The sequence below is a fragment of the Hippopotamus amphibius genome, chromosome 9, assembly GCF_030028045.1.
Source record: "Hippopotamus amphibius kiboko isolate mHipAmp2 chromosome 9, mHipAmp2.hap2, whole genome shotgun sequence".
Taxonomy (NCBI): Eukaryota; Metazoa; Chordata; class Mammalia; order Artiodactyla; family Hippopotamidae; genus Hippopotamus; species Hippopotamus amphibius.
The window spans coordinates 27,897,530-27,915,310 of NC_080194.1; the positions used below are offsets into that span (position 1 = coordinate 27,897,530).

The 17,781-nt window shown below is 44.5% G+C and overlaps 1 protein-coding gene across 17 annotated transcripts in view; it reads left to right on the forward strand.

Annotated features, from left to right (window-relative positions):
• The first annotated feature begins 9,929 nt into the window (after positions 1-9,929).
• Positions 9,930-17,781, forward strand: part of SOX6 (SRY-box transcription factor 6) — a 636,025-nt gene continuing 628,173 nt past the window's right edge. For 15 of the 17 annotated variants that reach the window (XM_057748515.1, XM_057748525.1, XM_057748523.1 and 12 more), the window contains exon 1: positions 11,324-11,798. The gene's annotated coding sequence lies outside the window, so the exon portion shown is untranslated. Of the gene's footprint in view, positions 10,461-11,323; positions 11,799-17,781 lie in introns of those variants that run through there. The other 2 variants (XM_057748518.1, XM_057748517.1) reach the window with 2 other exon arrangements.

The window sequence follows — 17,781 nt, forward strand, 5'->3', positions numbered from 1 at the left end:
ATGCTGATGCTCTTAAAAATTTATAAACTATAATCTGAAATATGCTAATTCTAGTGAACATAGTTAACATTTATTTGCTTAATATTCAGTTTAGTACTAAACTTCATCAACTTTGAAAGTAGGTTGATAACATATTGTATATAATTAAAAGAAGTTTTGTATTGAGCTCTTGAGTTTAAATATTTTCTCCAGCAGCCTACTATTCTAGAACTTTAAATATGAATAATTGAAGCTTTTCACTTATTACTGTCTTAAACAGACATGAATTAACATGAAGAAGATCATTGTTGCAGATTCTCAATATTGTTGTCTTCCCCCGTCCCCCACTTAAAAAATAAAACATTCAAACCTAATGCAAAACATCTTGATGCAAACTTAAAAGTTCAATAAAATCCGATGAGTTATTTAAGTAATAGCAAACATCCAGATACTTGGAACACTGACATATTTTAGCTTTCATTTGTTTGCCTTTAGGTAGATAATATCTTTATTTTATATGTACAATTATGATACATGTTAGAGACATAAAACTTAGCAAGTTATAGAATAATTTTGCATAGCACTTATATTAAAGACCAATTTGAAGTTATGAAGTTTCTTTTAGAACTCACTTAAAAGTAGAATGTATAAAATATGTTATTTGAAATTGGTTTATAACTATAGATTCTGTTTTTAAATGAAACTTTTTAAAGACATACCTTTTAATAAATTAGAAAAGCTTTTATAAATGTGATAGTTTGTTGGTTAATAAAAATATCTGAGGTAACTTAAATAGTATATACCAAATAAAATGAACTACCATCATATGTAAGTATCAAATATACTTAATATTGAACAGAATACTTCTGCTGGCATATTTGGTAAAAATTTTTTTCAGTATATGTATAATAGGCTTTTAATTAATATTTATTAAATTAGAAAAGTGCAAAAGATAGATCCTTAGTTAACACACTTTCAATTATTTGCTTTGCACATATTAGGCATTCAATAAACCTTTAAATGTGAATTAAAAATGAGGAAAACAGCAAAAGTCTTCAACATGTGATATTTAAAAATACACACATGAAGAAATCCTCTATTTAGAAATGTTAAAAATAGCAATCTGGGATTTGGAAGAAAGATTTCTAGGTAACAAATTTTAAAATTATATAGTTTAGGCAAATTCTTTTTTTTTAAAAACAATGCTAACACATTATAATACATAAAGCATAAAATTTCTAAGGTAAATTATCAAACTTTTAAAGACTAAGTAATATTAGTAAATTATTGTTTTATTTTTTGATATCTATCAGTAAGCAGTTTTATGGCATTATTTTTGTGTCCTTTGCTTGTCTTTTATTAGGCTTTGGAATGTATCTGTATGACTTATCAAATGTTTTTAGAGTGGCTAAATGTGTAATGAATGGAGTGATAGTCATCTTAGTGAATTGTGAACCTCAGATCTGGGATGAAATAAATGTTTCTTTAAACAGAGAGTGGCACATATGAAGGAATGCAAATGCTTTAACAATATTACTTGATGATGAAAAGGTGACACGTTATCTCAGAAGGATGCTATCATGTAGGATATGTTGAATTTTAGTGAATAAAGTTTATTTCTGTGTTGAATTATCCTATCATTACTCTTTATCAGATGATTACTCTCTACCATATCTTTCCTTCCTGTGGTTTTTGTAATTTTCATGCCTACCTGTATAATTATCTAGATCACTTTTGGTCAGAAAAATAATTCTATGTATCATTGTAAGACAAACATTTGCATGGCCGATAAAAAATTCACATTTCATATGGATGTTTTAGTGGTATTAGTTTTGGCAGTGTTAAGTTATAAAACAGTCATTACTTAATTCTTTTCATATAGTATTTCAAAAATATTAGGTATGGCATTTTAAAATATTAGGTCTGATGTGTATTTTGGGGGGGAATTGGTAGAGGTTTATAATTTTTTGGTTTCTACCACATTCCTTCTTATGGTGGTATTATTTCACTATATTTTGCCATTGATATTCTATTTATAGTAAAATGAAGTGTATATACTGAATAGCAACAACTTCTCCTGTATTGTTAGGATTTGATTTAAAGATCATGGAATTGGTGCCTGACTGCACATGTGCCATGTGTTCCAGGTTCCCAGTCATTGGCCTTTGATTGGATTTTTCTTTGTGGGGTTTCTACTTAGGCTTAGTTTCTGCCACTTACAGTAGACTTCATGTATATACTCCTTCCACTTAAGAGATGAACTGCCAGGATTATGTACAATAAAACCTAGGTAAAACCCTTTGAGATAAGGCTCTGGGGGCAATTCTTCCATAAGGTTGGCCCACCCCACTGTGACTAAGAAATGAGATGATCTGAGGGCTATTACATACTTAAGGTTTACATAGTGGATTAAAATAGCATTACTTAGCACAGGTGTTTCTATAATTGGGATTCCCTGGGAAAATTCAGTACTGTATTCAGTAACACTCAGCTTTCCACGGGAGTGGAGGAGCGATCCAATGTTAATTTGCTAGGCTGTGGCAGGAAACAGCGGAATTGGGTCTGGCTTGGGGGCCTGTTGCTTCTCTTCTTTGAAAACACATTTCCTGTTGTCTATCATTAGCATTAGGGGTTGCTCTGGTTCTCTTTATAAAATATATTTCTATTATTATTATTATTATTATTGTTATTCTGACCAAACTACTGCAAGACCCCAAGTTAGAGTTAGCAAGGAGTGATTTATAGCCTCATATAGCACAAGCTAGTTCCTGAGTGTCCTTTTTCTGGAGATAAATAAAATTCTCCTTTTGTAAAGCATTACAATTAAACAATGTCTGTGTACCCAAGTAAAAGGGAAATCCCGAGGCATCTTTCGGACACAGTTCACAGAGGAGGATAGACTTGGAGTGGCCTTGCAGACGTCCCCAAGCTTTGGAGGCAGTGTCCAGGCATAACAAAGAATAGCCACAAGTTATTTCAGAATTTAGCTAGGGTATTCTTAAGCCTGGGATTCTTATAATGCAAGACGTGAATAAAGGAAGAACGGTTTGCTGAAAAAGGTTTCAATAGAGGTACGGGTGGGAAAGTTGAAAATCGCTGATTTAATTAACAATTATTATTTTACCGAATCCATTGTTAGACAGTCAGAAGGGCTGTTTTCCTGAGAAATGGGCGACTATAGATCTAAGTGTCCGGGCATCGCGGCAGGCGGCCAGGTTGCCTGAGCACATCCCTGTCCTGTTCGCAGTTCTGGAATTCCCCTGCTAGTGACCTCGGGTCTAGCCGTGTCCTTGAGTCCCTTTGTCTCTGGCCCCGAGGGTAGGGAGCAAGCAAGAGAGGAGCCCCGGGGTGTACGAAGTCCGAGCTGAGCCGAGGTCGCTGCAAAAGGGAACTCCGTCCTCAGACAGGACCGGAGCGACTGCGACGCCTCTCCGAATCTGCCTCCACCCCTCGCTACTGCCCTGGGAGTTAGTGCTTGAAGTTTCAGGGCAGCAGCGCCTGCCTCGCAGGGCTTTGTACTTTGCTGGAAGAGTGCTCTTTCGCTAGGTTCCCTGCTATTGGTTTCAGCTAACGTGCAGCTTTAGCCCTTACTCTTCTCAGCCCGGGTCTGGGAGGGAAGGCCTTGCCTTGCCCAGACTGGCCGCTCGAGAGGTGCCCTCCCTTAGCTTCCCTTTAAAGCGGTCCCCGGCGGTCCCCAAGGCTGCGGGGCCGGTGTCACCCGGGTTGGTCTCCACAGCCGGGAGCCGGGCGCAGTCTTCCGCTCGACCTCAAGGTGGCGACTCAGGCACGTAAACAAAGCTCGGCCAAGCCGGACGGTTGGCACCCTCGCGGTTCATCCACGTATCATCCTAGTTTTCCCGCTGCTCCCAAGCGGGCTGAATTGACTGCTAAAGAGACTTGAGTTTAGATGAGGAGTTCGGCCAGCATGGCAGAATGTGTATCTGTTTATGTGTGTGCCTGTGAGTGTGTGCGACCGCGCGCGCGGAGGCGGCGGGAAGTAGTGATAAGAGTGGAAATTCTTGGTGGAACCCGTTTGGGACGCCGAGATTCTCCCCTGCATCACCTGAGCCCTCAAGCCAGGCGACCCCGCGGGCTAGGTCTTCTGGACCGCTCTGCAGCCCGAGATACCGCGACCAGTGTGCAACCAGCAGAGGGACAGAGGGTCTGGTGGCTGTTGCCAGCGGTAAAAGATTTGCTAATCTCGTTTCAATGACACCCACAATTTATGAGTGGAGAGACCTGGAAAATAAAGCCCTGTGTGCTGTGTCCTCCAGCGTGCATGCCGGCTGATCCGATTGGGAGAGGTACCAGCCGATGGGGAAGAGAGACACACAGACAGCAAAAGAAAAAACGTGCGACAGTCACATAATCTTACCTCCGGGACGAAAGGACACGGTTCCTAGAACTGAGATTTCCATAGCCAGTGTGCATCCCAGCTGTTTCTCCCGTAGGCTCTTTCCTGCCTAACACAGCCTTATGACTAACTTGGACAAGGCTTGAGCTGCCCCCCTCCTTTTTTCCTCCCTTTTTTCTTTCCAGACATTCCCTAAACTCAACCCAGGGCAAATCCAGAAGTCGGTACAGTACAGAGCTTCCATTCAATCATGGGGGGAAAAAATCCCGTTTACAGTTTCTCTTAGGCAGATGGAAGAAGTAGATGAGTACTGCACTTGGAAGGGTGCATGGGGATGGCATGGGGTGTTGGTGGCAGGGAAGCGCGATTTCTCTCAGGTCCTGGTGCTGCAGGTAAGGTTCCCAGATTCCAGCTGCTCTCAAGTCGAGCTTCGGTGGGTGGCCGGTGAGAGTGGAGGGCGATCCTCGTCTAATTAGAGAGGAGTGAAGGAGGGTGGAGTAGCAGAGAAACTGACCCTGGACAGGCTCTACGGACACAATTGTCTTGGTTTGTATTTGTGCCCGCTCTATGCTGCTGCCTTTGGGAACGTTTCAGCAGGGTAGTATGCCTGAGGCTTTTTCTCCTCTTCTTTTTTCCCCCTTCTAAAATGTGTTTAAAGAAAAGTGAATATCCTTCTAAAACAAGTTAAAATCTTTCTCTGACTTTCCATTTGAGATGTCAAAAGGATTAAATAAATGAAACTTCATTTGACCGGGGAGTTTACCCAGAGACTTAACGACATCTCGGGTCTTTGGCCTTATTCTAATTCCATGGTGGTAATTACCCTTCGTTTCTTTAAGTGCAATAGATTTATTGCCTTAGAGACTATGCACAGTTTGATTGAATTATTCATTTTTTTTCTTTGGTGTAGACTGCATCTGGGGACTCTGATGTGACGTGTAGATTTTTTTTCAGGAACAAAGGGAATGTGGAAATGAAAGAGAGAGGGAGAGAGAGGCTGGCAGATGTAATGAGACGCGGTGAAGGTGTACGCAGACTGGCACTCCCACTCCTCCCTTCTGCTCTCACTGCAGCCCTGGGTAACTCGCAGGCTAACACAAACAGCTTTTCTCCCGCAGCCTGCCCTCTGTCACTGTAAGTACATCAGCCTTCTCTTATCAGCATGCAGATTCCAGCCACGCACTCCCCTAGACTCGGGCTTTGCACCTTAGACAGCAGAAGAACATTTAAAAATTAACTTTCCTAAGCCAGGAAAGACACGTCTGTAAAACTTATTTTTGATTTATCTTTATTTTTCTTTGAAAAAAGTTCATGCATTTTTACCACTTTTCTCCACCTCCTTTGTGACGGTGCTGCTGCTGCTGCTACTGTCGCTACCGCTGTGGTCTTCCCAACAGGATGACGCGCGGATTCAAATGAAATTTTATGTTATTCTCTATCCATTTAAAGTTGAGGGACAATGCCTGGTCCGTTTGCAAAATGACATCTTAAAGAACGCAGAGCATTATTCACAGTTGGGTTTTTTGCTTTTGTTGTTGAAACATGAGTTCCGACCTCTTTGAGGCAGAGTCCCAAGGGCACTGTTATTTGGGAGTTCGGGTTATTTGGTTACACCAAACTTAAATGAAGTGCGATGGGCTGCTGGAGCGTTGATGTGTTTGTTATTCCTGTTTAAGGAAATCAATCGCTAAAACTTTTCTCCGGGCTGTAATTAAAGTTTTCAACTTCTTCCTTTTTGGCTTTTTATACTCTTTCACTTATTCTTCGTTTCAGTATAAGTTCTCATTCCTTGTGTTTTGGAGGTAAAGACATTTATATTTATACTTCATACAGTACCTATAAAGTCCTTCCTGAAAGAAGTTAGAGACCTTAGGATGAAGTCATGTAGATCTGAATTGTCCTCCCGGCTGGTGTAAGGAGACTTTCTAGGCGAGAATACGAGGTTTTAACGTTATGATTTTTGCGTGGGTGCTTTAAATATTAACTTCTCGAGCAGAATTCATTGCGTTGCTCTTCCCAAGTTCAGGGGGACCTCTCTCCAGGAACCGAGCGCGCCTTTCCTTTGCGGGTTCGCGCCTCTTCTCTGGAGGTGCGAGGCCAAACTTAGAAAAGCCGAGTTGCCTTTGCCGGTTGTCGTGCGCAGGGACACCCAGACAGCACGGAGGCAGCAACAGCTGCGGGCAGGTAAGTCTGTTCCCACCGGCTCGCCCCTCCTTCCCTCCTTGGTTCCCTGTGCTTGGCGCCCGGGGTTCTTGCGCCGCACGGGGCTCCGACCCCCAGAGAAAGTGAGCCCTAGTGTGCCGGGATCTGGCCACGGTGCCTGGGTGTCCTTCGCTCCTTTCGGGACTTCCTGGAGCCCGAAGGCCAGTGCGGACCAGGTGGAGAGCCCGGCACTTCAACCCGCTGCAGCGCTCTCTGCCTTGCCCCCTGCTCTGTAGTGCCGCGCGTGAGGCTTGAAAGGAAACCCTTAGGGCTCACCCCCGCCCCCAAGGGCCACGTGTCAGTCCAGGCACAGCCTGAAGTGAGGCATCGAGACCCCAAACTTTAGTTTCTTTCCTTTAGTGATTAATGTTGTGATTGGCTCGGGGTTCCGCCTTATCAATCTACTTTGGTATCAGCTTATTGGATGAAATCTAAAGAGGATTCCTGCCGCTCCTTCTCCGAAGGTCCACCGCGGCCCAGTATTAGGGCCTTGGACACCAGAGATCTTGGTAATGTTGCCTTATTCTTATGTTTCTTCCTTTTTTTTTTTTTTTTTTTGCTTTCTGCCAGCGGCCTGCACCTGGTGGGGGGGGGGGGGGTCAGTCTTACCCCCCAGATTTCCCAGTGCTGGGTGATTTAAAGAGACGGATGTGCTGGCACTGGCAAAGCCAAACTAACTTATGGCAACAACTCTGAGGAACCCAAGTACACCCCAGCGTTTCTGTGCTGGATGTTTCACCTCCCTTGGTTGGCTCTACCCTGAGGATTCAAGCTTTGAGACTTAAATTACCCCCTCATCTCTCTGTCCTAGCTCTGCAGGCATTAAGGACAGGTCATTTGATTTTGACCTCTTTAGGCTTTTGAGAGATTTTTTGCCCCCTGTAGTTGAGTTCCTGAGCCAGTGAGAGGCTCTGGAACAGAGCGCTGGGCCAGGCCATACTCATTCACACAAAAAAAATCAAAAACAAAAACAAAATCAAAACCCAGAAGAGATTTGACCCTTGTCTAGGATAGAAACACCAGTCTGGGTTGCCCATTGGGCCTCTGAGGTCAAGGGGCACTCCCGGGAGTTCTGAGAGCCAGGTCTGAAGGAGCTGGCAGGAAAGGTGCCAGGCATTCATTCTTTAACTGGCCTCTAGGTTCTGGCCTCTAGAGGCAGATTTTCCAGTCCTGAAAGTCTCTGTGGGTGAAAGGGATACAAAATTTCTGGTTGGGGACTAGCTCTCCTCTCAGCCAACAGTCATCACCTCATTTAAACCTGCAATCTTCAAGCTTCCAATTCTCAAGAAGAATTTTTCCTATTGGGGTAGAAGCACAGGGCTATTCCTTCTGCTCCACTAATCCGAGGTGCGCATCCTCACCCTTATTTCTCTCCTTTTCCTTCTCTTGTCTGGAGTTCATATAAAACCAAACATGGAGTATCCTTTAAGAAGCCAATATGTGATTAACAGACATGTCAGCTTGTTCCATCTTCTGTGTTTGCTTACTCTCTCCATTTTCTTCAAAGTTAGTGGAATAAAGATGAGGCTTTCTCCCCTGTATCTTTTTTTTTTCCCCCTGTATCTTTTATCACTTAATCTGTGGGAGGTCTTCCTCAAATTGGCAACTTTAGATTGCCATTAATTTTCTGATTTTTTTTTGGCCATAATTCCTGACTCCTCTCTCCTGGTCCATATCTTTCACAAATTCCCTGTTTATGAAACACCTCAGTGTGGCCATCTCATACCAGTTTCTACATAGTAAGGACCCCACCTCCACAGACCTCTGCTGATCATGTCAGAATCTCTCTCCTAACTTTTAATCTTGATGAGGTTTGGACTCTCTGCTGACCTCAGTTTCTCAAATCTGTTTCTTTGGGCCTGGTTTAAGGCAGGCCAACCTCACCTCCTGCACATTGGCAGCTAGTTAGCTTTGGGTCTGCTGTTGTCTAAGCTAGTGTTCTCATCTATCTTTTTCAGTCTTCATCTCTGTCTACCACCTGACATCACAATTATTCTCTCCCTTCCCAGTCCCCCAGGTTTTTTGCACTGAGATAAAATTCCAGGTCTCTGATCCTTTAGACTGTTCTATACCCTTCAAATCTTTTATCTACCATACACATGCATCAGAGAGAATCTTTAATTTGTGTAGGTTTTTTTGGGGCGTGTTTAAACATAATTTTCTACATCTGACTTACATATTTTTGCAAAATGCTGTCCTGGGTGACTGAAACTCTTCATCTTTCACAACTTCCCAACCACCCATCTTGAAATTGTTTCTCCAATTTTCCTCTACAAAGTTGAAGCAATACACATATATCACCCACCCAATTCTGTGTAACACAAACTTATCCATATAATAAATGTGGAACTATTTAATTTATTGTTTTAAAAGTATAATCATTTTTGTTTGGTAGTTTGTACATATCTTGTTATTCATAATATTAACCCACAAACTCCATAATCCACATGGCCTCCAGAATATATTGCCACCTGCATATATTAAGAATCTCCTATATCAATTGCTTTTTCTTTTTTTCTTTCAATTTCTCCTCTTCCACCTTTTAAAATAAGTTCCTCTTCCCCTATTTACTGAGATCCTATTAATCCGTGTGTTTTCATTATCTGCTTCCTGCATTTTTCTTTACTCTCTTTTGATTACTTCTTTTTCATTTTCTTCATCCTTCTTATTATTCATCCTAATAGTCACCCTTCTTTCCTTCTTCTTGGTCTGCTTCAGTCCCTGTTCTTCCCCTTCTCTGTATCTGCCATGACTCACTTCTGTGGTCCAATTCTATATCTCAGTACTTCTTAACATTCAGCCCACTCGTCCTCTGTCACATAACTTTTTCAAAGCACAAACTACCATCCCTACATTTCCTCTCTCACTTTCTTTCCTCCTTTTCTCCACTTTGCTCCTTTCTTTCTCCCCAGTTGTCTACCTTTTCCCCACCTCAATTTGCCTTCGTCTAGACTCCTCCTTCCAACAGCCCCAGCGCTAATAGCACTCCTTGGGTCCTTTACTCCTCAGCCTATTTGTCTCCACCTAATACTTGTCACCATTCCCCTCAGACCTCAACTCTCCCTTTTCTTTGTCGCCTACTAGTCACTTCACTCTCTCTTCTCAGGCGCTTCCTCCAATTCCAACCTCCGCTCTCGCCGGTCTCTGCCCTCTCTCTCTCAGGCTCTCTCCTTTGCCTCCGCTCTCCCCTCCTTCTTCTTCCCCTAGCCCTCCCCCCTCCCTCCCAGCTTCCCTGCCTGGCTCACTGCCTCCCTCGCCTCTTGTCTCATCTTGCCTGTGTTGTCTGGGAGGGGAGCCCTGCCTCCTCTCCCTCGCTCAGATCAATGCCCTGGCCACTCACTTTCTGATGTTGCACGACGGGAAATGCTTTGAATACTTACGACATGGCCGCTCACACTGATTGCCAAGATTGACAGCACTAACCATCGCCTTCACTTGTTTCAAGGGGGGAAGCCCCTAGTCACCCCGCTCTGCGCGCACCTCCCGGCACCCCGGCGGCAAACTTCTGCCGGTCAGCGTTCCCCCCGCCAGGGGCGGGACACCCCCGCAGACTTGAGTTAACGGGCTGCGCCGGCCGCGGCGCTGGGGGGCTCTGCTCCCTTGCTCCCCGGGCTGTGCTAATTGACCCAGCAACGACTCCCCTTCCTTAATTTTTTTTTTTATTTGTGTCTTTCCCTTTTTTCTTTAATGCCATTTACTCCCGCGGCGCAGCGCACAAGGAACCCTCCCGTGCGGTACCATCCTGGAGCCCGCCCAGGTAACCGGGACGGAGCGAGCGATCTAGAGAGCGAGGGAGGCAGAGCGAGAGCGCGCGGCCCATTTGTGAGCTACCTGTTGGGGAGCAGGAGAGGGCAGGGGCAGGAACCCCGGGCCCAGCCGCCGGCCCCCAGCGCCTTCCGCTCCTGCCCTTCCGGGCAGCTTCAGGGTTAGTTTCACTGAGCTGGGACTGAGGGATTGGGGTAGTACAAGAACTGAGCGCGCGGAGCCCCGCGAGGGCGCGGGTTGCCGGGAGCCTCGGCTGCCCAGCCGGGGCGGGTTTCCGTACTTGGCTGGGGAGGGGAGAGGGGGGAGGAGGAGCGGGAGGAGGGCGCTCAGTGGGGCAGACGCGGAAGGGGGTGTGTGGGGGGGGGGAGAGCAGAGGCTGAGAAAGGGGCCCGAGCGTCTGCCGCTCGCTGGTGGACGCGCGTATCCCCAGGATGCGTCCCCCTCTCGGAGAGTTGTGCCTTGTTCCGGAGGCGGTGACAGATCTCCGTGGCGGGCTTCTGGTTTTCTTGCCACCTCCCTATCCCCAAAATTCACTTGGAGAAAACACATGTTGTAGCTGTAGATAACTGTGCGTGGGACAGTAACGCAAAAAGGGCAGGAGAGAGAGACAGACAACTCAACCTTTGACAACAGAAAGCTGTTATCGCCATCCTAAGTATTCGTCCGGAAATCTGTCCGCCCTCTCGGCCCACCTTATTCCTCCTCCTCCGCCTCCCCGTATAGATATTCTAATCTATATAACTGGGAATGATATGAAAAAGAAGTCAGGTGGCTTAGAGAATGAATTCTTAAGTCTCCGTGAAGTTTGAGGTAGGTATTTCATTGAAGTTTGAGCCAAGTGTGCGATGGAGGAAGCTCGTATGCCTGCGTGTGTAGTCTTCTCCCCCCCCCCCGGTGTGTGTGTGTGTGTGTGTGTGTGTGTGTGTGTGTGTGTGTGTGTGTGTAAGCATGTGCGTGTGTGCTCTGTGAGGGTTCAGATGGGACCTCTGGGTGGAAAGGCCCTTTGTGCCCACAAGAGGGCAGCATCCTGAGGGCTTTGTGAGAGCTGTATCTCTCGTTATCGCCGCAGGCTTGGGTTTGGAGAAAGTTATGCTGAAACTTTCAAACTGATACCACATCTTATTTCGTGATATTAAAAAAGAAAGACATAAAGAAAGAAAAAAGGAAAAAACAGAGAAGTGAAGAAAGAAGAGAGGGGAAAAAGAAAAGCAGGCAGCCAGTCTACCCGGGGAGAGTCCTAGTCACACCAAGACTAGGGGGAGGGCTGTTTTAATTGTGGGTTTGGCCGACTGACGACTGGAGTGCCCTCCTCGGCTGTCTTAGTTGTAGCCGGAGGTCATGTAAATCGACCTTAAAAGAATGCATAAGCCATAAATTAAAATAAACCCTCACCCAAGGACTGATCCATAAGTAGACAATATCCAACCTGGACAAAACGAGCTTCCCTTACGAGCCGACCTAAACTGCATCCCCCCAAAGAATAGAGACTAAATGCAAAGTAAGTTTCCCAGCGAATATTTTGTTTTCTTGAAAAGTGTCGGGTTGGTTCGCCGTGTGACTGCGTGGGATGCCGCAGCTTTCCGGGGCGCTTCAGTGTTAGCCAGGCTCGGGGTGCGGGAGGTCGGGAGGACCTGCTGGGTTTCTGGGCTTCCTAACGCTACCCCCACCCCACCCCCATTTTGGTTTGGAAACTTTGGCTATTTGTGGGGTTGACGCTGGCCGAGGGCGGGCAAGAGTCGAGGATCTCCGCCGCGTTCTTCGCCCGGGTGAAGTTTACCCGGAGGAGCTCATAAGGAGAACCCGGGTCGCTAGAAAAGCCGTTTGCTCCCGCCTCCCACCCTCACCCCAAAGCCACTCCGCTGCAACTTTCCCGGGACCCTGCGCGAGTTGCCTCCAGTGCCCTGCGCTCTCTCCTTTCTTCCCCCACCCCTCATTTTTGGACGTGACTTTTAATGATCTTTTTAGGACTAAGCAGAGCGAACTCCAACACAATCCGAAACCCAAGCGGCTAATCCGTGGCGCTCTTTTACCCGGACGCTCGGGCGGTGGTGCCGGGCCGGCGGGGGCGTGTGTGAGGGCCAGCCCAGCCCTTCCCCGAGCGGGCTCGGCCTCGGAGTCCTCGCGGCAGGAGCAAAGCCGTCCGCACGTTTCTTCCCCACCCCGCGTCTCTGAGCCCCGCCGGCGCCCTCCGTCCTTCTCGGCGCCCTGCCCGGGCCCCGCCGCCCGCTGCCCTCTCCGCAGACCGGCAGAGACCCGCCGCTCTGGGGTTCGGCCCAGGCCCGGGGGCGGTGCTGCTACCCGCCCGGGGCCCAGCCCGAGCCGGACCGCTCCCAGAGGGAGCTGCTTTCTTCTGCCTTAAAGGGCCGGTCAGAAAAGGGAAGGGGCTTGTGCAAAGGTTGCCGGGGTTGCTCGGGCGCCAAGAGCGGGGCTGCAGAGGACAGATTAGCTCCGTTTCCCGGGCTGTTTCCCGGGCGCTTCGCGGAGCTTTAAGATAAAAAGAGAATCGGTGTGTTTGGAACAGATAAAAGGTGGTTGTTGCTGGCGTGTTTTGAGGTTTTTTTTTTTTTTTTTTCCAAAAAATTTTTTAAAGCTCTCCTAGGCTGACCGAGTTTGAAAACGTTTGTTTGTATGAATTGCCAGATATTGAATGCTGCCCCTATTTGGGGACTAAAAATAAGTCTACTTTGCTGGCGGGGCTGGGCTGTTAGCGAGATGGGCCGTCCTCGGCTGCTTCTGTGTGTATGACCTCTTCTGAGGGCTAAGCTTGAAGTTTCGGTCTCGAGATGGCCCAAAGCCGTTGCTGCAGCAAACTGGGCTGGGCTCCGGACCTCTCGTCGCACTGTCAATGGGGCGCTCGGATGACGTCCATGTCCGGGGCGCTTGACCCTGGCGCGCACTCTTGCGGCTGGGTTTTTGGCCCTGGCCGGGCGGCCCAGCCAACAACCCAGTGGAGTCGGGATGTGAGAGTACCTCCTCTCCCTGCCGCCCTAGGGTCTCCTCCCTTCTGCCCTGTATAGTCACATGCCCAGGTTTCTTCCCGGGTCGCGAGGAGAACAGACACAGCCCCGCCCAGTCTATTTCTAGGAGTGGGTTTGGTGAATAAAAAGGTCAAGTGGTAGGGTCCGAGAGCTGATCCATGGCGAGGGGGAAAGGATGGACACCTGGCAAGGACCGCCTCGTTTGTCACCCCTACCCTGGTCCGCCCGCTCAAGACTGGCCTCCCCAGGCCACATTCTTGTGCTAAGTGCTTGAGTCTGTGGGAAAAGCAATCCCAAATCGGCCAAGAGCCGGAGAAGCTGATCCCGCGATGGCATTTTGTTTTGAACAGTTGCTGGGGTTGGCGTTTCCTCATAAGGTAAGGTGTCACTGGACAGTAGGCTGCCCAAATGTCACATGTATAATTAGCCTGCGCACTCAGCACCTCGTCCTGGAGGCCCATAGGCACGGGCTTGGCCGATCTGGTCCACTCAGCACCGTTCCAGGCTACAGGATTCCCGAGGGAGGGCCGAACCAACCAGGACAGGCTTCGGGAGGCCCTGGCACCAGGGAAGACTGTGACAATGTAGCCTTGTTTTTTATTTTTCTCTCCTTTTCCCTCTTCTCTTCCTGTTTCTCCTCTCTTTATTTTTCGGTTGAGGGCGGACTGCTGGCTAGATGGGCAAACCGGACACCAGCGGCAGGGTGCAGACTGAGTGAGGAAAGGGGATGCAGAGAAAATCTGGCACTATACCTACTCTACACACCCTGCCCATGGGGGAGGACTGCTGGTGCATTTCTGTCTGCACTAACCCAGTAGGACTAGCCCAGACTTGGCATCGTATCCTGGCGTGGGTAGGGGTTTCAGCTTCTAGTTGGACTGTGCACCTGTCTCTGTGCTCGCTCACACACCCACCCCAGAGGTCTCAGCAAATTACTGTCCATGCCTTGATGGCAGCTTCTGTTTTCCCCCTCCAGGCCTAGCCACTTGGGGCTGCTAGTGTGCACTGTGGGGCGAACCTGGAAATAGCTGCCATCTCTCCCTGTCTTACTCTTGTTCAGCCTGGGGTTTTTAGGGGCAGTGTCCTGTCCTCTCTGTCTGTACCCAGATTGGTGCTTGAGCGTCCTACCTAGCTTCCTGGACCCTAGCTTCAGGTCAGCTTTAGCTTGCACTCGCTGGCAGAGACCAGATTTCTGCAGTCATGAACATGACCTTCCCTCTGTGCAGTCACCGTGGAATTCAACACTCAGCATTAGGCACTTTCATCAATCTCCCTTCTTCCCTCGTTTCTAGGCCACTCAGATTATTCCTGATACCTACTAGAAGATTCTCTTTATTTTAAAACAAACAAACAAGCAAACATCCTAAACCTTCCACAAATTTAGTGGAATGGGATTAGCTTGTCTATGGCAGCAAGAGTGCACCTTTCTGATAGGAGGTGGGGACACAGTTTATTTAGTTGCATTTGCTTCTTATTGAATCAATGAAATATTTCATTTTATTACAGTGGGAGAAAAGTTATGACTGATTTTTTTTTACTGTACCAGACTATAAATATATTATCTATATATATTTGAGTGTATCTTCCTGAATCCACATATGTGAGTGCATGGGCAGTAGGCCAAATGACATGTAAATTTTTTTCTTCTACATTTTTGAAAACCTCATAAATCAAGAGAGATTGTCCCTTTCTAAGACAAGAACAACAACCACCAACCAAAATAAAAAAATCCTTTAGACTCTGAAAGCAAGTAAGTGTGGACTACACATATTAGATCTAGTTTATGACCAAAGGCAGAATAAGTAACCAGGATCCAGACAAGTGCTAGGTCATTAATTCCTTAGGCAAGCTAATATCTTCTGTTGCTTTTCTCATGTAGCACTATCACCTCCTTTTTCCTGTGTTCTCCACCATATTCCTTTATTTATAGTGGCAAAATTAAATAGTTTTTTGTTTATTGTTTATCATATTTATTGTTGTTCTTAATTTTTATTTTGGAAGTAATAAGAAGGAACTTTCTCTTGGTGTATATGCATTTTTTCAAATGCACAAAAAATTTTACTAGTTTATTATTATGGAGCATGGTACAAACTCCTATAATAATATATTGTATAAGTACAATGCTCAACATTATCCTATAAAGAAAGATAAATGTAAAAAAATTAACTAATAAAGCAGCATCAATATCTATACCTTAAGTTGATTCTAGAATGGATTCAGTAACTGAATATCTAGAAGAAATGACATTCAGTAGGAATATTGTCTGCTGGACATTTTTTCTTTCGTAGTTAAAAGCAACAGATGTTTTTCTTAGTAAGGGAAAAGCACATATTTAAAATATGTATCACATCTGGCAAATCTTTCTCTTATAAGGCTTTAAAATATATCACTTTAAATATATAAATGATAAATTTTGGTGGCGTTATTGAGATTTTATGTCTTTGCTATTTGACTTCTTTTAGGAATTATTGAGTTATTGGTCATTGATGAAATTTTTATACATATCCATCTTATATTGAAGAAACTAGTGATATTTTAAATAATCCTCTTTCAATTAGTACACTAGGTACTAGAATAAATGAATTTAAACAAAGTTTAACATACATTGGCTTTAACCCTTGCTTTTAATATTTTCTATACTTTTCAGTATTGTTAGGTTATATATCTCTTAGTTTGAAAGAAGTCTCTTGTTAGCAAGAGAATTCATATACACCTTTTCACTACTTATGAACAACATTCTATAGAAGTATAGTAGAGTACAACTAAAATTTTGGTTGATCTAAGAGCTATTTGTTTAAATACAGTTTAGGGGTGCATATATATCAATTGATGTTTTTTGAAGTCAAGTGAAACATTCCATCAAGCTAATGTGCCTGAGAGTACCATATCAGGCACAGACAGGTACTAGAAATGATAAAACACAGATAACATTCAGCAAGATGATTTGCAGATGGAATGTATTATCTGCTGTCATGAGGTTAGATGGGTCATATTACTGTTTTTTAAAAAAGTTAATCGAGGTTGTTTTGGAATTATCAAGTTATGTGGGTAAATGAGATTTAATGAGAACAGATTTTATTATAAAAACTTGCTTAGAAAAGAACAAATATTCATTGCTTTTTAGAACAGAAAATGGACCCTTTGCATTTGGATTGCTTCTCGTTTAAGAGATATAACTATCCCCTATTATTTTTTTTCGTAACAAGGAAAATAATATATTGAACATATTCTGTCTTTATCCTAACTCCACATTTTCTACTGATTATCCTCTGACTATCAACATACTCAAGTAAAACAAAAACAAAAACAACCTGGCATTCGGGTATACTCTATGAAAAGCAGTTTTTATTAGCAGCAAGCACACTTTAAATGTATAGCATATCATTTTCGCTTGAGGTTCTTCAACTGTGATCTGAAAATAATTGTTTTGGTAAGAGTTATAGCAGAAACTTTAATCATTCTCTTATTATACATTCAGTATTCATTTATAGGAAGAGTGTTTTTATTTTCCTTGTTCTGTGGAAGAGGGTAAAAGCTTTTCAGCTAATTGGTTTGACATTTAGTCAAACTGGAAATAATTTTAAATTAGTGTTATGGTTTTTGATAAAGCTTTTTAGGTTTAAATATCCATTGTCATAGTTTAGATAAAAATATCAATTGAGAGTGTAGGTGGAGGTTATATCATTTAAATCTACTATGGACTCTCTCACCTCTGAAGAAGAGTGCTGGTGTGTTTTTCCTCAAATCTGTGGTAGTCTCAAAAAAGGGACCTCAAAACTCTAAAACCTCAGAGAAGCAGTATCGATTCAGTTCTTAACTGCAAATCCTTCATATCGTAGCTCAAAATATCCAACTTTACACTAATATTAGCCATTCTTTTTATAGTGACACCATGCTTAGTAAAAAACTTCTAAGCACTGAGGTCAGGTGTTGAGATTGGATTCTAGTTTATTTTTTATGAATCAGATAAAGATTTCTGTGCATGAGACCATATGTGAAGATGAGAGAACAAGAACATTTCCATATCAAAGGCAATATATCTGAGGCTGCATGGTAATTAAAATGCAGTGGTTTGGACTCTGTGCACTAGCACTTAAGCAGAGCATTGCCGGGACCTTGTGCATCATGCAGGCGGTTGCCTCTTGCATACTTCTTGAAATACACTTATAATTTTGTACAAACATTTATGCCAGTCCACACTTTTCTGTGGATAATTTGTATTTCATCCAAACCATTCAAAGTAGAAGTTATTTTTTGAGCTACCCCCTCATTATGGCTTTTGTGCATCAACTATTTTTATTCTAGTTGTTTGTATTTCCTTTTACCAGAATGATGGCTTGTTTATATTCAGAATCTCTTCTTGCTCCTCTAAGACCCCTTATATATCACTTGTATTTTACTAGTCACTCAAAAAAACTTTCATCTTTAGTAATATTTTCTGAGGTTAATTGTAGATACTGTAATCTATTGTAAACTAATAAACTACATAAAAAATCAACTGCC